General features: G+C 44.5%; 1 protein-coding gene across 1 annotated transcript in view; it reads right to left on the bottom strand.

Moving 5' to 3' along the window:
* Positions 1-22,039, bottom strand: part of Csmd1 (CUB and Sushi multiple domains 1) — a 1,338,703-nt gene that overhangs the window by 642,487 nt on the left and 674,177 nt on the right. The gene's annotated exons all lie outside the window — the stretch shown is intronic.

Here is a 22,039-nt window from a genome sequence, read left to right as displayed (position 1 = left end):
GAAGGGCAGCAGTCCCTGCACGCTCAGGCGGACCCCCTGTCCCTGCAGACACACCAGGACATGGGGCAGGATCTGCAGGGCCCTGCAGGTCTTACCCCGAGATGAGCTCCCCGCAGCCAGCCGCCTGGTCTTCCCATTCTCCAACCTGCTTCTCAACTCAGAATCCGGGTACATCCTCTCCCTTCTGCTGGAACGTCTTCTCTCCCCTCCTGACCCCCATGTATCCTTCCCTAAAGCAACTTCTCAGGAACCCATTCACCACTTAAATTCCACTTCTCAAAAGCCACCCTGACGCACCAGGTCAGGTTAGCACTCCCGTCAAATCAAAACACAGTGTAGTTTTTAACTCTTGCTCAAAATCTCATTGAAGCCTACTTTGTTGAATGATTTAATTATTGCCATTTTCCTCACTAGGCTGTATTCATGGACTGACAGACTGTCACCCTGTGCTCATCCCTGCATGGAAAAGCACTCAGTGCTACCCCATGGTTCTTCACACGGGAGATGCTGGCGTAGAGCCACAGGTTCTCTAAGGTCTCTGTCAATTGCTCCATCCTAGACACCAGTGGTTGTAAAAAAAAAAAAAATAAATAAGTTCTTTGGTGACCTTTGTATGGGTAGGTTTATGAACAGCAATAGCTGCTAACTTGCTGTAACTTTACCAATGTAACTTAATTACAGATAATCAAAACTTTTAAATTATATACATGCCTAGTATATTTCACTTGATTCCTTCTATAATTTCTAATGCAATTCTTCATTTCACTATACACTTATTAACAGTGGGTAACTGTTCTCTCTCTCCAGAGTGGGCATCTTAGTCTAACTAGAGTGACCCTCCCACTCTACCTACAGTGGACATCTGACCCTACCTGCCATGGGCTCTAGTTCTATCTATAGTGGGCTTCTCATTCTATATGAGATTGGGCATCGGGCTATCTGCAGTGGGCATCGGGCTCCATCTATAGGGAATATCTGATCCTATCCTTGGTGGACATGTTGTTCCCCCATAAAGCATCTGTTGACAGTTTCATTAGTGAAGTTCCATCACTTGCCTCTGAGAACACATTCTCTCTCTGCAGTCTGTGTAGTTGGGTGCACCTAACCACACTTGGTCCCTGAGGGTGGTCGAGGGGGCCACACTCCCTCCAGCCTGGGCTTGGAGTAGGGTTGGACCCATGACCTACATCAGCCCATCCACTGCCACAGTCAGTTCCAGATGCCTGCTGTCCTAAGAAAATGGTGGGCTTTGGTCTCTCTTGCTGGATTTTAAGGAGAGCAGATGTGAAGTTTGCAATGCCAAGGAGAAAAGGAGCTTCCTGGAGAAGGCTGAGCTGACAGCCAGCCAGGCTGCGTCCACACTGCTCAGGGACTAGAATGAGCCTGCACCGTCTCCCGGGTCTGCAGCTGCATGTGCTGACAAATGCCATTTTATTTGGGCCAGTTGGAGTTGGATTTTTGACCCTTTGAACTATAGGAGTCCTAACAATGCAGACATTGATAAAAGTCACGGGGAGTCCTTCCATGTGGTTCCTCTGGGACACTTAGAACCTATCCAAAGCTATCAATCGATTAGTTGAGTAATTGATTTGTTGGTTCATATGCTTAATGGAAAAATAAATCCATTAAACATTTGAGGGTTTCATTATTCTCTTGGGTGAATTACTGGACTAGATATCCTAATTTCCCTAAGAGGAAACAAGGCAGGAATATTTATTTATGCTTAGATCTGTCTTCATTTACACACAACATCAATTTAAGCAGTGAATTGCTGTAACCCAAAGAAACACTCAAAGGTGATAATTCACTTATACACAGGAGATATAGGAAAGCAAATTAAAAAAAAAAAAGAAAGAAAATGAGAAAGAAAGAAAATAATGTAGTGTCTGTGTGGAGTAAAGTCTCACAGGGTAACTTTCAGGGACTGGTCTCGCAACGAGCGATGTACCTGTCAGTGTGTTTCCTGAGCCTTCTATTCCAGGTGGCAAGACACTTATAAGAAGGAAAGTGAAGAAGGTTGGACACTTAAATATTAAATAAAATGCTTAGCAATGATGTAACCAGATTAAAATATGACATGTCCCTTTACGATGGCTCCAAGAACACTAAAACCAATCCGTGGGAACTAGTTCAGATGTTAAGACGAAATCTTGCTTGGAAGAAAATCAGTATTTGATTAAGCACCTGAATGGAGGGGACATTGCCTGACCAGTTTGTAGGAACACCAGCCAGGGCCGGGAGGACCTGAGGAAGGACACGGAGCATGTGACGGCACCAGGAGCTGTTGTCATCTCGGCCAACCCCACACACCCCCACTCCCTGCTCACAGTTTCAACTAACCAAGGTCAGTCAGCAGCAGCCCTTGGTTAACTCTGTCTCTGTCGAGGGCGTGAGAATTTTGAGGCATTTATTCAGTCAGAATGGGAAACGGCCAAGGAGGAGAGCCCAGTGACATGCCAGTCCTCTTGTGGCCACTGCAATATGCTGTCCTCTGACGCCAGGTATCTGTCAGGGTGGCAGAAGAGGCAGTGCAATTTCTGGGGAGGACTGCTGGAATTAGCTCTGGGGTCACTTCCCAGAGTTTGATGATAGCACCTCGGACACACTGAGGGCTGCCCAAAGGTGGGTCTCACCCAAAGACCCCTTTTAAACCAGTCTCCCTTCCTTGGCTGGAGACTGTCATGTATGTTCCCACCTAAATTTTAAGATTATGTCTCAAGGGAGTTCGTGATAAAATGTTATTTCAGTTAAGCGTTCTTGGTAACAAAAAAGAGGGGAAACTATGGTGTCATTGTTAAGAGAGCAGATTAAATTGTAATTATACAATTACCAACGTGCAAACCTACATAATTTCACAGGGTTTAACGTGTGGTAAACCACCTCAGGATAGGTACTCCACAGCTGCATTCAGATAAACAAATAATTCTGAGTAAGTAATGATGAGGAAATTAAAGGAGGTTGAAGTTTCCTTAGAGTCCTGAATACAAGAATTATTTTAATTGATTTCATAAAAATGATGTTTAGTGAACTTATGTGTTTTGGGATTTTATAGTCATCTAGAGAGGGCCCATTAGGACATGAAGATTGGTCCCTCTACCTGAAGCAGTACCTCAGAGCATCCAGCTAAGAAAACACTCCAAAATAACAGAAGTAATTGTATCTGAAACTTAATTTAACAAGAATTCTGAGATACTTTTAAGGTACAATTCCTCACACTGTCATGTTCAATAGTGAAGATAACATGCTACTTACAAGAAATTCTTCAAGTGGCTTAAAAGCCCTATACTTGCCAAAATCCAACTCTTTATTCTTTCTCAAAATGGTCCCTTTCTGAGAGAGTGAGAGAGAATAGCAGAGGTGCGGGTGGGTGTGTCGGGGTGGGAAATGGCATCACTTGGCTGACGTCCTGGTACTGACTGAACTTGAAGTGATTCATTAAAGCTTGGAAATGTATACAGTTTTCCATCAGACACAACACGACGAGGAGAGCCTGCCACCCCTCTTCTGGTGCTGAGCTTGCTCAGTAAGTCTCTGATCTTGGCAATTCTCTGCAGATCCGACCCTTGCCTATGTAAAGGGACTGTGCTTAACACATTCATCGACAGCAGAGAGGTCACTAAAAGGCCTTTGCCAAACCGAGGAAAGAGCTAGCAGGCAGAACTGGCTTGCCTCATCCATCCCCCAGCCCCCGCACCAGATCCCGAGTGCACAGCCACCTGCAGCTGCAGGAACTTGGAACTTGAGCCTGGGGAGTGGCTCCCAGTACCTCTGCCCCCCAGGCATTTGTCCTTTCACAGAAAGGAGGCTGCGCCTGATCAGTTCTGCAATTCTGTGTCTGGCCAGCAGCATCTGTTCTTTCTACTCAGTTGTTCTTGTCCCTGGGACATGTATATATATTTGGGACACTTGCCACTCAGTGGCTTTTCCTTTTATATATCATCTCAGAGAGCAAGCGGAGTAATCCATACAGTGACAGAACTGCCCTGGGATGGTGGCTTTGCATACTCTGATTGTCAACCTGGGGTGATCCCATCTACACCCTGTCTCCCTGGGGACACTTGGCACTGTCTGGAGACACTTTGGGTTGTTGTATCTGGATACCAGGTGGTAGAGGCTATGGTTGCTGCTAGATATCCTACTATGCACAGGACAACCCTCTGGAGCAAAGAATGACCCACCCCGAGTGTCCACAGTGAGAAGTGACACACCCACTCAGCCCCGTGGAGGCTAAACTATGGGACCAATCTAGATGCCCTTCAACAGATGAATGGATTAAAATGAAAAAAGTGCTTGCTCTTTCTCTTTCTCTCTCTCTCTCTCTCTCTCTCTCTCTCTCTCTATATATATATATATATATATATATATGAGAGAGAGAGAGAGAGAGAGAGAGAGATAGATAGATAGATAGATATTCCCACTGATCACTGATTATATATAGAGGGGGGAGGGAAGAGAAGGGAGGGGGAGGGAAGGGAAGAAGAACCTACCATCTCTCTTCTGGTGGTATGTTTACCTAATAAGTCTCTGATCTTGGCACATTCTCTGCAAATCTGAGGATGGATAGATAGATAGATAGACAGACAGATAGATAGATATAGATAGATATACATCTACATATACATATAGAGAGATATATATATAATGGGATATTACTCAGGTTTAAAGAAGAATGAAATTGTGGCATTTGCCAATAAATGGATGGAGCTGGAGAATATCATGCCATTTCCAAAACCAAAAGCCAAACGTTTTCTCTGCTATGCAGATGCTAATTCACAATGGCGGGGGTGGGGTGGTGGTACTGGGGAAGAATAGAGATACTTTAGATTGGACAGAGCGGAGTGAAGGGAAGGGAGTGGGTAGGGGGTAGAAGGATAATAGAATGAATTGGACATTATCACCCTATGTACATATGAAACTATACGACTGGTGGGATTTTACATCATGTACAACCAGAAGAAAGAGAAATTATACCCCATTATATATGATGTATCAAAGTGCATTCTACTCTCATGTGTCAAAACAAATAAAAAAATCTAATAATAAAAACAAATAGAAAATGCCATAGTCTGAAGAAGCAAAAAAAAATTTGAATAAATTAAATCAAAGTTTTCATTGCTGTGAACAAAAGACCTTAAAAAAAAAAAAACTTTAGAGGAGTAAAAGTTTTTTTGGGGAACTTGGTTTCAGAGGTCTCAGTCCACAGACAGCTGACCCTAGCTCTGGGCCTGAGGTGAGGCAGGACATCAAGGCAGGAGGCCGAGGAGGAGGAAAGCAGCTCAGGACGTGGCCATCAGGAAGCAGAGAGACAGCTCTGCTCAGCAGGCACAGACAGACACCCGAAGGCCCACTCCCAGTGACCCACTCCTGCAGCCACAGCCCACCAGCCTGCAGTCACCACCCAGTTCCTCCATTGGAGTGGACCAACCAGGTGACCTGGTCAAGGCTCTCATAACTCCATCATTCCAACCCTACTCCTTCTTGCATTGTCTCCCACATGAGCATTTGGAGGACACCCTGTATCTAAACCAGAACATATTGCTAAACTAACCTAAGCAATGACAACAGTGTAAGCAAAGATAGTTGAGAAAAAAATCAAATGTTCCCTGATATTTGCTCAATACATTCTCTAGAAAATAATTAGAAACAAGGAACAGTTTATTTGATATTTTCTCAGATCTGCGGGCAGTGGGCAGTGGTGTCAGGTTTCTAGACGGACATCTATAGTTCCTTGTTTTGCTCTCCTTTCATGGAAACACAGAGCGCCATCAGACTCTGGCAAATGATGGAGGAGGTGTGATCCACCCGAGTGGCAGGAAGAATAACCACTGGCGTTCTTCATCAGCCTGGTCCTGAACAGTCAGGCATTTACGAGCACACCAGGGGTTAGAGGATTCCATTAAGACATTCAAATGAACTTAAATCTGAAATGAATTAGCTCTATATGTGGAGCCATGCGCTGACAGATATTCTGCCAATCCCCTGGGCTTCTGTGTGAATAGGAAAGGTACACTCTAAAATTTGTGGATGGTCATGTTTTAACATTATATCAAACAAAGTAAAAGGGGAAATATCATGTTGTTAGAAAAAGCAACAGTGCTTTGTGGTGACTTAGGAATTACAGGATTCTGAACAGGCTGGAGCAGGTGGGCTGGCCTTAACAAGAAACCCACCTGGCTCCCACTGCCAGCCCCGCCACTGAGGTGACCCTCACATTCCAAATTCATCTTATGTGCTCTCCCTGTCTTTGAACTTGGAGATTCACACACACAGAATACAGAAGGTCGGAAAAACACATTGTTCTTTTGATCTATAGAAGTGAGCCAGTGAACGTGTCTCAAAAGGCTAAATTCCAGCCTTTGAATCACAGCATGTGGCGGTGAAATTAGAGCCAGCTTGGCGCCACACTTATTACACTGAATTACCATCAAGACTAAATGGAAAGAAGTAAAAGAAAAATAGTCCATTGGACTAGAAATTTCATTTATTCCTCCAATAGTTTTGCTCAATAGAAGCATCAAAGAATCAAGCTTAGAAATTGCAATGAGATAGTGTCTGCGTCATTAGGTCACCTGGGGTCACTTCTCTTCAAGAAAACTCTTGCCTTCTCGATAAACTTCCACGTGCATTTTCTCCCCTTGGAGTTTGACTTAAATGATAGTGATGTAGTTCTGTGAGGAGAAAGAAGGGGCCAAGCTAGCTGGCCTGGCCATAGGCCACCGTGCCTGCATCCTCCCTGTCCCCAGCTAGCAAAGCCTAACAATGATCCTCGGTGAGCACAGGGCCAGGCATGGTCCTCAGGGTTCCTCAAAAACGAAAAACAGGAAAGCACCTGGGCTTCATGAGCAGCACGCTGTGCACCCAGCAGGGCTCCTGTCAAGAGTCCCAGCAGACGCGCTCACTGTGTCCCTGTGAGATGACACCACCGGAGCTCTGGGTGGACCCCTATGAAGCAGCATCAGCGGCAAGCTCCAGGCCTCCCAGGTTGCTCTCCAGACAGAAGAGCTTCCACTTGGGGCCAGTCCTGCGTCTCCTTCACGTAAACCCAGGCTCTGTCTCAACGGCTTTGGAAAACCATTCCTCCCATCCTCTGAGAACCAGGGAGAGTCCCAGCTTTTTTGAGTGGGAACGGGCTGTATTTGACCCTGGTTACTGTACGTTAACTTCCCTACAACGTTTCCCTCTCCCAACTCCCTACTTCTCCACAACAGGCAGAGACTCAAGAAAAAGATAGACCCACAGAAGTCACACCAGATGGGTTCCAGTCATGTTTCCAATTGTTGTGTAAGAGACATCAGGAGGTTTGGGGGGAGAAAGGGGGAGAGGGGTGATCACCTGAAGACGTAGCTCTCTTGGGTAGGAGGGGACCGGCAGGGGATGGGAAGTGCAGGTGTCCAGGGACCTGGAATCAGAGACCCCAGGTCACCTGTGTGATGATGGCCTTCCCAGGAAGTGGCACTCCAGACAGCCAGCGCATGGAGGGTGCAGCCTGGGACACTCAGGACCGACCTGGGCATGTGACACGACAGCCCTGGCTTCCTAGAAGTCCCTCTCTGCCTCTGGTGAGTTACCACTAAGTTGAGATCCCTGTGTGATGTAACACTGGCCCACCGCTCTGCCCACAGAGGTGGTGACAGCATGGGGCACACACACACACCTCTGTGTGCGGCTTCAGAGAGTCACTGCCGTCAGTGATGGTGAATTTCCACTCCTTCCTGATATCAAGATGCGAGTGAAGCCCGGGCTCTGACTCAGTCTCAGGAGGCAGAGCAGACCTCGTGAGGGGAAGGCTCTGGCCCTGCATTGTCCTCCTCACCTTCTCCAGGTCACCTCTAAAGTACTCACAGTACCTGAGGAGGGCAAGTGTGTGCCATGCTATTAATGGCATTGTTTAGGGAACAGTGACAAGAAGATCCATGTGTGCTCTATGCAGGCACAACCCTGTAGGTGTAGCCAAAACTCAGTTGTGGTTTGTGGAATCTGTAGATGTGGAGCAGCCACGTGGAGGTCTCCTGTGGGCTTGTCCTCTGTCCAGCTCTTTCCCTGTTCTTCCCCTCTGCCCCCTCTGCAGGAGCCATATACAACCCCAGGGCCTCCCCTCTCTGAAGCACATGCCCTCACATCTCTGTGCTTTGAGGCATGCTCCTGCTGCTTCCTGAGTGCTGGTGCTGTGTCCATGGTTTGGCTGGACAGTGCCTGTCCTTTTGGAGTCAAGCACAAGCTGGTCCATTCCAAACCTTCCTTGAATTTCTTAAGCATGATTCACCACTGCTCTCCTGGAGCAGCCATGGAGCCCACCAGACACCTCGACAGGGTGAACACATATCCTCTTAATGCTCTTCTCCTAGAGGGAAGTATGGGGCCCTAAATATCTTTGAAATCTGAACACCAAGCACACTGGAAGTCATTAAAGGGCTTATACTCAGGATGCAAGGAGTGGAGAGAATTTGAGCTCTTAGTTATGTATACATATGTTAGTTTGAATGTCAAAAGAAAAAACACTACCAGAAATCATAATAGGCATTCCTAAAGGCAGTTTTAGAAAACTCTCTTCAGAAAAGAATTAAAGAACCACCAGGCACTGATGCCTCTCAGCCATTCAGTGTCCCCAGCTCCCACCGACTGCAGCAGCGGCTCTCTGCTCCGCCGCAGCAGGAGGAACAGTGCTCCCCAGCACCCAGCCCCGCGGCTGCCATGGCCTGTGCTGCTCAAGTCCTCCAGCGAATGTCCTGCTGTTGCCCAGAACCCAGGGCCTCCTCCCGACCTAAGCTAATAAGGCACCTCTCAACTACTTCCAGCACCTGACACCAGGTGAAGCTGCAGTGGTGGTTCTCAGACCATGTCACCCAGGGAATGGTGATGGAAAAGTCTGTATGGGTTCAAGACAGGCAAAGAGTTTTCTCCCCGATATTCTCCAGGCACAGTTGGTTGGCTGCGTGGATGCAGAACCGGGGACATGGAGGGCCAGCTGTGTCCCAGCTGAAGTCCCTGTAGCCTTGGAGACCACACCTGATTCAGCCCAACCCAAGAAATTCTAAGAGACCTGCCGACTCCCTTCCTTGATCACATTTTTGCAAACACACTAGATAAAAGCCTCTGAGCACTAGCACTGTACTCTGCCCACTGGTGTCCAGTGATGGCACATGGACACCCTCATCACAGGCACTTCTCCTGTCCTTCCCCAGGGCCTCCAAGCTGCAATGCCCAGCATGGGAGACACCTGCCACAGGTGGGCAGGAAGCCCCTGAAATGCCAAGGGTCTGAGCTGAGAAGCAGTGTGTCAAGGACAGAATGGATTGTGAGGGCTTAGTTGGAAAAAATAATGTGAAACACTTGATTAATAGGTTTTTCTATTGATTACCTCTTGAAATAATATTTGTTAATTATACACACACACACACACACACACATATATATATAAACAAATTAATTGTTTCCTTTTAATCTTTTAATTTAGCTACTAGAAAATTAAACCATATGACTTGCATTGGGGGCTCACAAAATAAAGAACAGCATTGCCCTAAGATCCAATGGATGAACCAATTGAATAAGCAGTTTTAATAAAATGGCAGAGGTTTGAAATTAAAACCTGATACAAATTTTAATAAAATAGTAATCCTGAAAATTTTAGTGCTGTTATTGTCGTGCCATTAAACAATAAATCTGAAAGTTTTGGGCATTATTTAATGCAGACGAGTTTTTAAGGTTGAAATTTGCAACACTGTGCTGAAAGGCTGGGACCCGTCCATCTTGGGGGAGCTCGCTGTGACTGGCCCTTGGCATGGTTAACCATCTGCCAGAGGAAGCGCTTCTGCTGTCCAGCTCTGGAGGTTCCTCTGCCCGCCCGCCCGAGCTGTGAGTTTGGTTGTAAAGTATGTACGCTGAGGGGGCAGGGAGAGTCAATGCATGCCACACCCTCCAAGAGGGCTGGGGGGTGGAGCTCCTCCGGGTGCTGCAGCAGGTCCCGCCTGGCCCAGGCTGCGGCTTCATCCTCAAAAGAGGGAGGAGAGAGTGGGGGAGACAAGATGCAAACCCCTGAGGGCTGCTGAGGAACATGTTGGCTCCCTAGAGACCCAGGGGCCCAATAAAAGATGAGTAAGCCAGTTATGGGAAATCATGTTGGAACAAACAGGGGGCACCTGCAGCCGAGGGGCTGCTGAAGTGTCCCATAGGATCACCCAGAAGTGGGAGTCCATAAATACAGTTTTGATATGAAATAGGCATATGATTAAGATGTGTACAGTAGGGCAAGAGTGGAAGTCAGAGAAAGTGACAAAATCACAGGCACAAGTAAAAGTTCATTCTGATGAGCCCGTAAGTAAGATTAAATTCATGATTTTTAATAGACCTTCAGCATGATGACATTCTTTGCTCTTTTGTCCTTCTGTCAACAGACTGTCTTTCCCATAGACATCCATATGGACACCTTTTGCTGTGTGCAATCTATGTTCAGCTTTGATTCCACAGCAGCAAGTCCATAGTCAACAAGGACCTGGTTCTGAGATAAACATATCCATTGATGACCTTTGGCTTGAGGTCTTTTGTAGGCTAGTGGAGCTGGGCCGGTGGCTGGAGAGATGGCACTGTCGTAGTGGTCAGCAGGGCAAGGACCATGCAAAGATAACGGTCCAGGTAACAAGGGAGGTTGAGATCCTCTTAAGTTGGGACTTGAAATATCTTTGAAAATATCTCACGACACAAGTTCTGGGAGAGTTCCCAACAAAACTGATTGGTGATGAAAAACTAAAACAAAAAGACATCATTCAGCAGGGAAACTGCAAGAAGGTCCCTTCCAATTGGCAGGTTCTGTTTGACGCTGACCTCCAGCAGTCATTTTAAACCTCACAGGTTTGGCAACCACAGGTTCTATTTTAGATCCAATGTTCTAGACATCTTGTCCTTCACGTGTCCCGTGTGGGTGTGGAAGCTCACCCTGATGGTGTGAGTGTCCCAGTGTCTCAGCCGCACTGCTGGTTCAACACATCCTCCTCCTGGGTCACCTTCTCTGGGGTCTTACATCCAGCTTCTTCGCCTCTCTGCAGGTTGCACCCGGGGTTTGGCTACTCATCTGTGACTTAGTCTTGGATAAATCATCTATTTAAAAATCTGTTTTGATGACTATTAGGAAAGGCCACAATGAGCATAACCATGTTTGTAACAATATCTTATCTACATTCGGTGTGCCAATAAAAGATAAAGCCTACAACTACTGAGAGTTCTGAGCCTTAATGTAATGTTCTCAAGCTAACTGTGAATAGGGGCAAGTGTGTGTGTTTTCACTGGATTTTCTGTCTACAACTAAAATGAACTACTTACATTCTTGGAAAGTTATATTTGAAGCACAGTTAATTAAAAGTAAAGGCTCCATATAAATAGAAATAACTAACAGCAAATAATTAAAGACTTAATAACTTAAAATACAACTTGATTTAGTTGCACCTGAATGTAGAGATCATTATATATTTGGTATAAAACACCCTCACATTTTACTCAGCTATCATTTTAGTAGTACAAAGCATGTCTGATTGTCCAAGATGTGATTTTTAACTTGTAATTCCTCTGTGACATCTAGATTTCCCCAAGGTACTGTCACATTTCTGAAATGTTTTCCGCTAGATCAAAGCCAGAGATAAAATTTCAATTACATTAATGAAATGAACTATTCATATGGAACTAATCTTTCTATAAAAACCTCTTCAAATAAAACATCATTTTTGAAAGGCAGATAAACTCAATTTATTGACTTGGTTGTGAATTTTGTCAAGATTTACACTGTCAACATCCTTGTACTTCTCCAATATACAATGATAAATAGTTGCGTGGGAAAAGACTGTCCTATAAATTGTTTCCAGTTACACAAATATGAGGCTGTAAAAGCTGCCCACTAATTACTTGCAATGCAGGGCACAGAAGAGTGGTTCTGATGAAGTCCATCCCCATGGGCTCACTCAAAGTGAACAATGCAGTAAGCACCATTTAAAAACAGGACACAGATGATCTGTCTTGACATTGTGTCCAAATAGGGACACTCCTATACAGAGGAACCTCTCATGCATGGCAATACATCTGCATGGATATGTGCATGATACACTTCCCTGGAGGAGCTCAGCTCCTGCCACCAGAGCTTAATCTCATTCTACGGCATGCTAACAGCCCATATGGCACTACCTGGGAGCATCCTAATTGAAAGTCACTTAACATTTACAAAGACAATCTAAGCACAACCAGTATGCAACCCTTGACATTCCTAGCTAGAAAAGATACTCTTGCTTTCATATTAAAAAATATAATAACACTACCTAAGTTCTGATGACTCTTCCTAATGTGCTTATTTTTGGTTTTGAACACCTGTCTCAACTTTCACTTAATTATAATGAATCTATAATTAAGAATCTGTTAGAATTTGCAGAGTATATTCAGTTTTGTGGAAGAAATAGCATGAACATATTTTTAAATTCCAATATCCTACAACTTGAAACTAAAGTGAATGCATAGAGCAACTTTGTCAGTGTTTCCAAACTGTCCTTGATTCCTCTCTCACCTCCTTCTATAGTTGGTAAGTTGCTTTATTGACTCTTTCTGAAAAGCAGGCACCTATTTCCTTCAATCACTTCTAACTCAACCCAAGACTCCTCCTCTTCTATTGGAACCCTAACACCTCTGTCCCCACCCTAGTCTCCATCACCTCTTCTGTTCCCACTCTATTCTCCATCACCTCTTCTGACCCTGCCCTAGTCTCCATCACCTCTTCTGTCCCAATTCTAGTCTCTATCGTATCATTTGTCCCCTCCCTTGTGTCTATATTCTTTCCTCTTCCAACTCTAGTGTCCATCTCTCCTATCACCCTCGTCCAACCCATTATCATCTTCCTAGCCACCTCTTCTCAGGACATAGTTATTGATCTTCATATTTTTGTTCTTACCTTCCTGCAACCCTTTCTCCATATTACACAGAAAGACTTTGTTAAACCTCAGTGAGATCATGTCCCTTATTTCCAGGGCATCTTCAGTTTCTCATTGCTTCTCTAGTTGAAAGCAAATTTCTCACTCTGGATTCCAAAGCCCTATTGGATTGTGCCTTGTCTCTGGCCCCATCTCACCTCGTGAGCCCCTGAGTTCCCACAGTGGCCTCAAGCTTTCCCGTGGCTTCACCACATACTCTTTCTGCTCCTCACACATGGCAACCCATTTCCTTAGAGTGTGCACCCAGCCATGTCCTGTCTGCCATGATCTCTGCATGCCCAGGAACTTCTGATCACTCAGAACGTAGTCTACACGTCGCCCTTTCAGAGAAGCTCTTCATCACCACCCAATCTAAACCAGGTGAGACAGATGACGCTCTCCGCCACTCCTCCCAGCCTCCCTGCTATCCTTGCCTCTCTCGAAGGTCCCCAGCCTGCACTGGCACAGGATCACAGGAGGTCAGAGACTGTCTACCAGTTCCACCACAGCTTAAAACAAAGACTGGTACAAAATAAGAGCTCAAAAAATAGTATAAGATGAATGAATGAAGAGTTAAATATCCTTGTATCTGATATTCTTGAGAAATATCAGGATAAATGTCTGTTTTCTTTCTCTAGCATTCCTTAAAATTTTTAATGGGCAGTCATGTGCCATGTAATGATAACTTGGTCAATGTGGGACAACAGATGCAACAGTAGTCTCCTGAGAGCTTACAGAATAGCATGTTGTGGCTGTGTTTAAGACCACTCTGGACATCTGCACAGCGCCCACACCACCTACCAGCACGTCTCTCAGGACATGCGCCTGCTGTGGTTATGTGATACCTCCAAAGGGGAAGCTTGGACTGAGTTCTCCAAAATCTGTTTGGCTGTGACTGCAAACAGAAGAATAGAATAGAAAAATTACTCTACCTCCACACAATTTCTTCTTAAGGAGAAGCTCGGAATCACATACAGACATTGGTCAATTTAGAAAACACTGATGTGTGAACATCTATAAACAGAGATCTAAGAGAATGTTAAGACTTCTTTAAAAAAATGTGCAAGAAAAAAAAAGTTTATCTCTTTGTTTGTTTTCATTTTTTCACCAGGATAATTAGATTTCAGGTCTAACTCTGCTAATAACTATTTGTATTAACATTTGACAGATCATTTTAATTCTCTGTGCTCATTTCTTCTATTTTAAAAAGGAGATTCATTTCTATGATTTCTTTTGATTCCATGTTTTTGAGTTTCCCTTTCATAAAGTCCAGTAATGCAGGGGAGTGAGGATTCTTTGAGGTAAAATGAAAAATTTTATAGGACCAAGTGTGACAGGGCAAAGATAAGCAGAGCTGTCACGTGGCAGAAGCCCTGGCCCGTGGAAGGACCAGCCTCCATCAGCTCTGCTTGCAGCCAGGAGGCCCCAGTCTCCACTTGGGTGCTGGCTCCCTGCCCCCAGGTGAGGCCCAGGTCCTAACTCTGCGTGGACTTCTGCCACTGCTTTGACACTATCTGAGTTTTGTACAAAGGAGCATCTGGCATTTGAAGACAATCACATGATGGGTGCTTCAAAGAGTTCCTGGCCAAGCAGAAGGACCTTGATAAGTTTTTGTGGGGAAACAGGGATTTACAAAAATACTTTATAGAAAATAGCTATTTAATTCCCTATCATGGGCAACATCAAAGTACCTAGGAATTCATATTCCAACCACATTGAGATCAGAGTCTGAAAATTCCTCCCAAGGCTGCTCAATTTTGTGTTTGTTCAAATATAATAATTATTTTAAACACATAATCTCAAGATGAATAGACATGCACACCAGCAAAAATGCTAATTGAAATAAAATAATTAGGAGCTATTAAGCTCTCCTTTCATGCATGCCTAATGATGATTTTAAGAGTGTCTTCATTGAGGTGCACCCTGTTAATGAAATCCACATCCCTTTCCTTTTACCCTGAAAATCTCTGCTCCCCGAGTTCTTTTTGGAGGGGGGGAGTTTACATCAGGACAGTCAGCATATGGGCAGCGTTTCCTCATGAAAATATCCTCCGGTTGGCTCTGAAGGGAGTTTCATATGTGATTAGGAATGGAGTGTTGGACATATCAAGAAAACAGCCAAGTATTGAATAGATAGCATCATTTAGAGTTAAGAGATGTCAGTCTTTCACAAATGTAACCATTATTCAGAAGAAAACCACTTTATCTGGAGACTGCACATTGATGAGTGGATAGATTTTTCACAAAAGGTTGTGAAAAATACATTTTAAAAAGTTTTGAGAGAATTCTGTTTCAGCTCTCTCTGCTCCTCAGGGGAGCTGCCCTGGAGAGAGGTGGCCTGCTGCCTTCAGTTGGCTCCATCTGTCTACTTCTGGAATTATTAACAGCACTTGCAAGCTTGTCTGCACCATGCAGACAAGTGAGTCTTGAAGTTGCCCTAACAATGACCAGAGCCACGTTGAAATTTCATAAGAGAAGATCCAGGGGGCCCCTTATACACATGTTACTAAGGTGCTGAACCCCACAATGTGGAGGGTTAAGATCCACTTTTGAGAAGAGGTGAGAGGAACACGTGTCACCCCCCTGCAGGCTCGCGGCAGGAGTGGAACTGCCAGGCGCTCTCTCTACTGTTGAGTCTTCTCATGGTGCTGCTCACCGGTCTTCCTTCAAAGTGGCCAACACACTGAAATCTCTCCAGGCAGAGGACACGTTTAGAATGCTAAAGCATTCATGTCTAAAATAAATAAGTAGGTCTCAGAACGCAGTTCCTGGATGTAGTGCAACAGAACGACTCGGATCTTCTCACTCACAAGTGAGGACGTGAAAGGCTGCTCCTGTCAGAACGGCTGCTGCTACCGCCCACCTTACCCACGGAGTCCCACCACCCGAAAGTCAGGAACAGCAAACACTTCAATACCACTGCAACTCCCTTGCGATACTTTTGCTGCCTTTTCCTGCACCTGATCATGGTTTTCTCTGTCCCTCTCTTTTCTGCTTTCTTCCCCTAAAGAAGTCCCATACGCTCAGGGGCAGGTGTGCCAGGTGTGCAGCCCTGTATTATGTGAAGGGGAGAACACAGCATCCCTTAGGGCTGTGGAGTCCAGGCCAATGTGGGAAAATCAAGCAGTTGCAAATGTGGCCATGCAGGCCAGGGCAGGTGGGGACAAAGCACTGCGCTCCACGCAGAGCCAGTTCCTGGGATCCCTTCCCTGCCTGATTCCCCTCTCAAGCACAGTGGATCATTAACTTAATTTTAAATAGAAGAAATGATGTTAATTGTTCAAAGAGTTTATGTAAAACCTCTGTTTAAAATAGTTGTTTGCTCCCTTTATCTACATTCTCTCAATTGAACCATTTCAAAGTATCTCTGAATACTCTTAATCGTATCGCAGTTTAACAATGTAAGACTCTGTTTCTTATTCCAAATGTGAATCCACATTTCTCTCTTGCAGTGCTACTCTTTTTCCTTGAACTACTTTTTTGTCGTCTTCTTTATTTCTGAATAAAAATCATTCTAGGATAGAAAAAGAAAGAATGAATGAAAGCAACCCAGTAACAGCACCTCTGAGACTTGGAAAGGGTCTAAGATTTCAAGAACCTGCAGGGAAATTGAGATTCAAGGACCTTGAGCACTACAGACTCATGCCGGTGTTCCAAGCACTTAGAAACAGCACTTAGACACTGCCAGGCTTCTGGGGTCTGAAAAAGGATTCTGCCTTCATCTGATCCAGATTAGAAGTTCCCTTCTTCCATTAGAAAGGACAGGACAGCCAACCTTTACCATTATAAACAAGCACAGGAAAGTGTATATGAGAATCTAATAAGAGAACTCATATTATATACATAACACAAATGGGATTTGAGAATTCCTTCAGTAAAATCATTTAAAAATTAATGCACATTGATAATTAAGAAGCATATGCAATATTTAATATTCATACTTTAGTCCTAGTTGCTAAGTTAATACTATCAAGTAGCAAGGACTTACAATTCAATGGTATTTTGTCTGAATTTATCTGATGTTTTAAAGCAACTTCCCACAAGAGAGGAAATATCAACTGCCCCATTGCTTCTTGTTTCTTTTTTTTATTGAAGCAAGAAAAGAATTTATTCTTGGTTTGACCAAATCAGGAAGACAGCTAGTCCAGAAAACTGTCTTCCCAGTACTAACAACAGCTCTTGAGCGATATACAGGGGAAGCACCAAAGCAGGGAACCAGGAGGTCCTCAGATGCATAGTAGGTCTCCTTATATAGGTTGGGGGAGGGGGAAGTTTCTGTTATAGCACAAGAAAAAGCTAAAAGTACAACTTAGAGAAAACAGGTTAGAAGTGTTTCTTTAAATCTTTCAGTTTTTTTTTAATGTTTTAAGAAAGTACACAGTGAAAATAATAGAGATTTCTTAATCCAGAATTTTTGATCCATACTGGAATTTCAAAGACTATTGTACGTGTTGATATTTTCTGCTAAACTATTGATTTCAATTTTTAGTTTTGAGCTTCTATATGTTAAAGTATTATTCAAAGCAACCAGGCAATTTAGTATAGAAGAACATTTCATACTTATTTCAAATAACTAATCATGTTCAATTCCTTTTTTTATGATGCCATATTTATATTATAAATATACCTTACTAATTGTTTATGAACACTGTCCTATTTCCTGCTATAATAAAACCTTCTCATTCATATTCAGATTTATTTTCAATTAATGGCTCTCTTTATACACCCTAAGTTGAAATTACTATTTTTTCATTGATCTGATGAAAATTCAAACAATGATTTCACCAAATACAGTAGAAATGAGTCCCATGTGAGGGCTGCTGTCTGGGGACGTGGTTTTGAGGGACCTGGCCTGCTGTGCTTGGCTTCTCTTCTGCCCTGGGGCTCAGGCGGGTCTCCTCCTTGTGAACAGAAGACACAGTGGGATTGCTCCCTGCTGCCAGGATGTGCAGGAGGGGGGTGTTCCTCCACAGTCCCTCCTGAGCACCCCCCAGCTCTGTGGGTTCCACCCCGTCCCACCTGCAGGCAGTTCCTCAGTTTGGGGCCTCACTTTAGGAAGATCTGAGAGGACTCAGCTCTGTCCCTGTGGGAGTCACGGATTTCTAAACACAAGGGTATTTTCTGAGGGGAGGGACAGTTGCTTTAAAAGAGAGACCTCTGCTGTCTGGATCAGGTGACAGGGATTTTACTGGAAAACCTAGGGCAGGGTTTTTGCTTTGCATATTAATTCTAAGCACAGTTTTCCCTGTAAAGAAAGAGCTAGAGTGGAATGATTCAGCACAGTGCTGATGTTGCAGCTGGATTGTTGAAGCATATTGAAATAATTCCTATTTCCTCAAAGATATCTGACCTATATCCAATTAGTCACTACAGGAGAAGTGAGCTCCTGCAATTACCTTGGTTGAATCATGATCAGAATTTGGGAAATAAAAAGACCTGCTGATTTCTAAGAGGAAATGAAATCCAGCATGAAAAACAAAATATATTTTTAAAATTCTGCACTCTGAATATTTTATTCTTTCTTATTACCTTTTAAACTGTTTCAAAGTCCTTTAAAAATATTCATATTTTAATTTTGATGATTTTATATGACAACTAAATAAGTAATTTAAAGTTTTCTTTCAGGAAATATTATCCTAGCTATTCTCAGTGCACTAAAGTCGGAAAAAAATATAAAAGAAGAAAAAAAATTCTGTGAGAGAAAAATGTAATAAATATCTTATTCTCAACTAGTTGCTTTAATTGAGGTCACTCCCTTCTCAGTGGCAAAGTTAGGACAATTCATGCCACAGGTGCTTTTTTTTTTTTTTTCCAAAGAGAAAGCTGGCCTGCAATGAGCACATAGCCAGTCTGTGTTAGATACAAAAATTCAAAGTATGGTCATTGAAGGAAAAACATCTGCTCACATTATTTTCACAGTCTATGATCAGAGAAAACATTGACCAATTATTCCAGAATAGATTAGCATAAATACAACTTACTTAACCCTTACAAATATCCTTCCATCAGATGGATGGATCTTTTCCACAGGGAAAGAAAATTAGATTGCAACCACTGTTCATTTCCTCACCTGCACCCTGGGTCAGGGCTATACTGAGCCTTTGGGGGTCTGAGACAAATTGAAGCAGCAAGCACCTTGATATGGAATGACTGTGTCCCAAGTGACAATCATTTCTTTATGAGGACATGCCCCCAGGACTGAACACTGAAGGGCAGAAACAAGATTTGAGGTCCTGAGAACAGGAACATTCAAACCAACATAGCCGGTCTCCAAGATAAAATCACAAATAACGATGTTTGAAAAAACCGACAAGATAGTTTTGGAGCCTTACTGGAGTTCTGGATCTGTGGAATTTTCCATAGGCTATGAGAATCCCCCATCACATGCAGGCACAGGGACACCTGCTCCCGAGTTGGAGGTGATGGAGGACACATGCCTACCTGCTCCCAGTGCAGCACCTGGGTCTGCTCTTCCAACTGCACCCTGCACAGGCAAAGCAGCCCCGCCTCCTCCTCCACCACATCATTCTACCCGTGCCACTGGCTGTTGGTTTCCTGCTACTTGGGAAATGCACAGATGGATGTGCAGTTTCTAAGTGCCAGGGGTGTGTGGGTGTCCACTCTGGATATGAAATAGCCACTCTACCAAGGGCTGTCCCACTGCTCTCCCTCCTGCTCTGACCCTTTTGCTCCCTCCTTCCCCCCTTCTTCTGTCTCCTAGTCTTTGTCTTCAAACCCTTTACCCAATGTTGGATGTTTACATGGATTCTCGGACAGGAAATGCCCTACGAGAAGCTAATTCTCATAATCCTATATCCAAGCAATCCATGCATTGATGACTGTGACCTGAAAACAGGAGTACAGCTTTGGGTTAGAAATGTGGATTATGACACATTGGCACACCAACCCACCTTACAGAGTCTGCACCAGGTAGTGTGGGGTCAGGCAGACCCAGGCCCTGCCTCCCCGAGCATAGTAACGATGGTAGCAGGAGACAGTGACACACCACAGAGAGACAGAAGGAGCGTGCTGGAGGGAGACCAGAGAGGAGGACACAGGGCCTGCCCTGGAGGGGGACAGGTGGCCGGCCGGGCACACGGGTGTGGGGAAGCCTTCCAGGAGGCTGTGCAAGCTGACATGTGGAGTGGGCAGGGCACAGTGCCCAACCACAGGTCCTAGGAGAGCTCTGGCCCCGCGGCCCTGGGGCAGAAGACAGGAGTGGAGGGCCGCGGTGTAACCTGGAGGAGGAAAACCAGGGCGAGGCCTGATTCACCTGCCACCTGCACACAGCACCCAGGCTGCTGGCCTGTGCTCAGAGCCAGGCTCGGGAGGTGAGGACGTGGGCCAGGCCCCAGGCTCTCCTCCAGCACGGGAGTGCTTCCACTGGGTGAATTCTGGCCATTCAGGACTTCACTATTTGTGTGGGATCATTGAGATAAACTTAGAACATTTCCTTTTTTTTTTTCCTAACCAGTTTTCAAAATAAGGATGATCTTTCCCATATTAGAGCTCATTTTTTTTTTTATTCTATAATTGGTTTAAAAATGTGGGAATAGTATCCAACCCTTGAAAACACTTTGTATTTCTCTCCATGTGTCTTGATTAATAGCTCTTTGTACAAATAAAAAAAACTGGCCTATGGACAAGAATTTGGAAGATTTCAAGAAAAAAGGAAACATCAAACATTATATTTTATCAACTTTAAGTTAGGTAAGCAAATATCATGACAAAATGAAAGAGAATGTACAGTCATCTTCTCTTAGAGATTAAATTAATATTTCATATCAGCTTTGAGCGCCTCTCATTAGCTGGAAACCTCCTTTCTGAGTGGATACATCGGGTGTCTCTTTTATGAATATTATAAAATATTTATATGATTGCTAGATTTAAAATTATAAAGACTGTGCACACATGTGCTAGTTCATTTAATGTATCAGCTTGGCTAGACCAAGGTACACAGATGTTTGCTTAAACATTATTCTGGGCTGTTTGAGAAAGATGAACATTCAAATCTGTGGACTTTGGGTAGAGTAGATTGCTTTCCATAGTGTGGTGGCCCCTGTCCAATCAGTTGAAGACTTGGACAGAACAGATAAACCTCCCCTGGGTGACAGCGACCCTGCCAGAGAATGGTCTTTGGACTGAAAAGGTAACTCTTGCCTGAGTCAATGGCACAGCAACCCACCTTACAAATCCTGAACTTGACCCACCTCCAAGGTTGTTTTAGCCAGTTCCTTACAATCAGCCACTGTGTATATTCATGCTTTTGAGTGGACTGTTTCTCTGGAGAACAGTACAGCACAACAGCCTGTCTCAATGCACCAGCGTGGCTTTCGTCTCTATTATTATCATTGTTATTTGAGCTTCCAGATGTGATTTCTTCTGGAGACGTTGATAATGACAGAAGGTCTGGAAGTCAAGCACCCACCGAGTTGTGGGGTGTGTGAGACATTGGGAGGGAAACCATGAATGTGGTCGTGTACTTCAAGATCAAGTCAATGATCCCGTAAGAAAGTGAAGAGTCATTGCTGGGTTTGCAGATGCCCATCGGGCCTCACATTCCTAGAGTCGGGTGCAATCTCAAGGGGTGGCATTTAGAAAGTTAGACAGCCATCCTGGCACAACCCCTCCTGGGTCTCCTGGGTCTCCTGGGACTAGTTTCTGCAGAGGGGGCTGCAAGCAGCACCTCCTTCACCAGAGGGCTGGAAGTCCCAACTCAAGGTGCAGGCAGGGTTGCCTCCCCTGAGGCCTCTCCCCTGGTGTGGTGATGACATTTCTGAGGCTGGCTGGGTCTTTCTCTTATCTTGAAGGGCAGGTCATGTTGGATTATGGTCCCCCAACCATCTTCCTCCCCTCTCTGGAGGCCCCATCTTCTGCAGTCCTGTGAGTTAGGCTTCAACTTGTGACTTCAGGGACATCATGCTCCTGAAAACATGGTCACTATCACTGATAACACCCAACTGGAGGACACCGGCTGGGCAGTGGCCCTTTGACATCGTCCTCCCAGAGGGCATGGCACTGCTTAGCCACCCTCTCTCAAGGTGACACGGGACCACCTTGGGTGCAGAACACTTCATCATTAAAATGAACCCATGATGTTT

This window comes from Marmota flaviventris, chromosome 3 (assembly GCF_047511675.1).
Source record: "Marmota flaviventris isolate mMarFla1 chromosome 3, mMarFla1.hap1, whole genome shotgun sequence".
NCBI lineage: Eukaryota > Metazoa > Chordata > Mammalia > Rodentia > Sciuridae > Marmota > Marmota flaviventris.
Note: the sequence above shows the minus strand (reverse complement) of the source record. Positions and strands in the feature narration are given on the sequence as shown.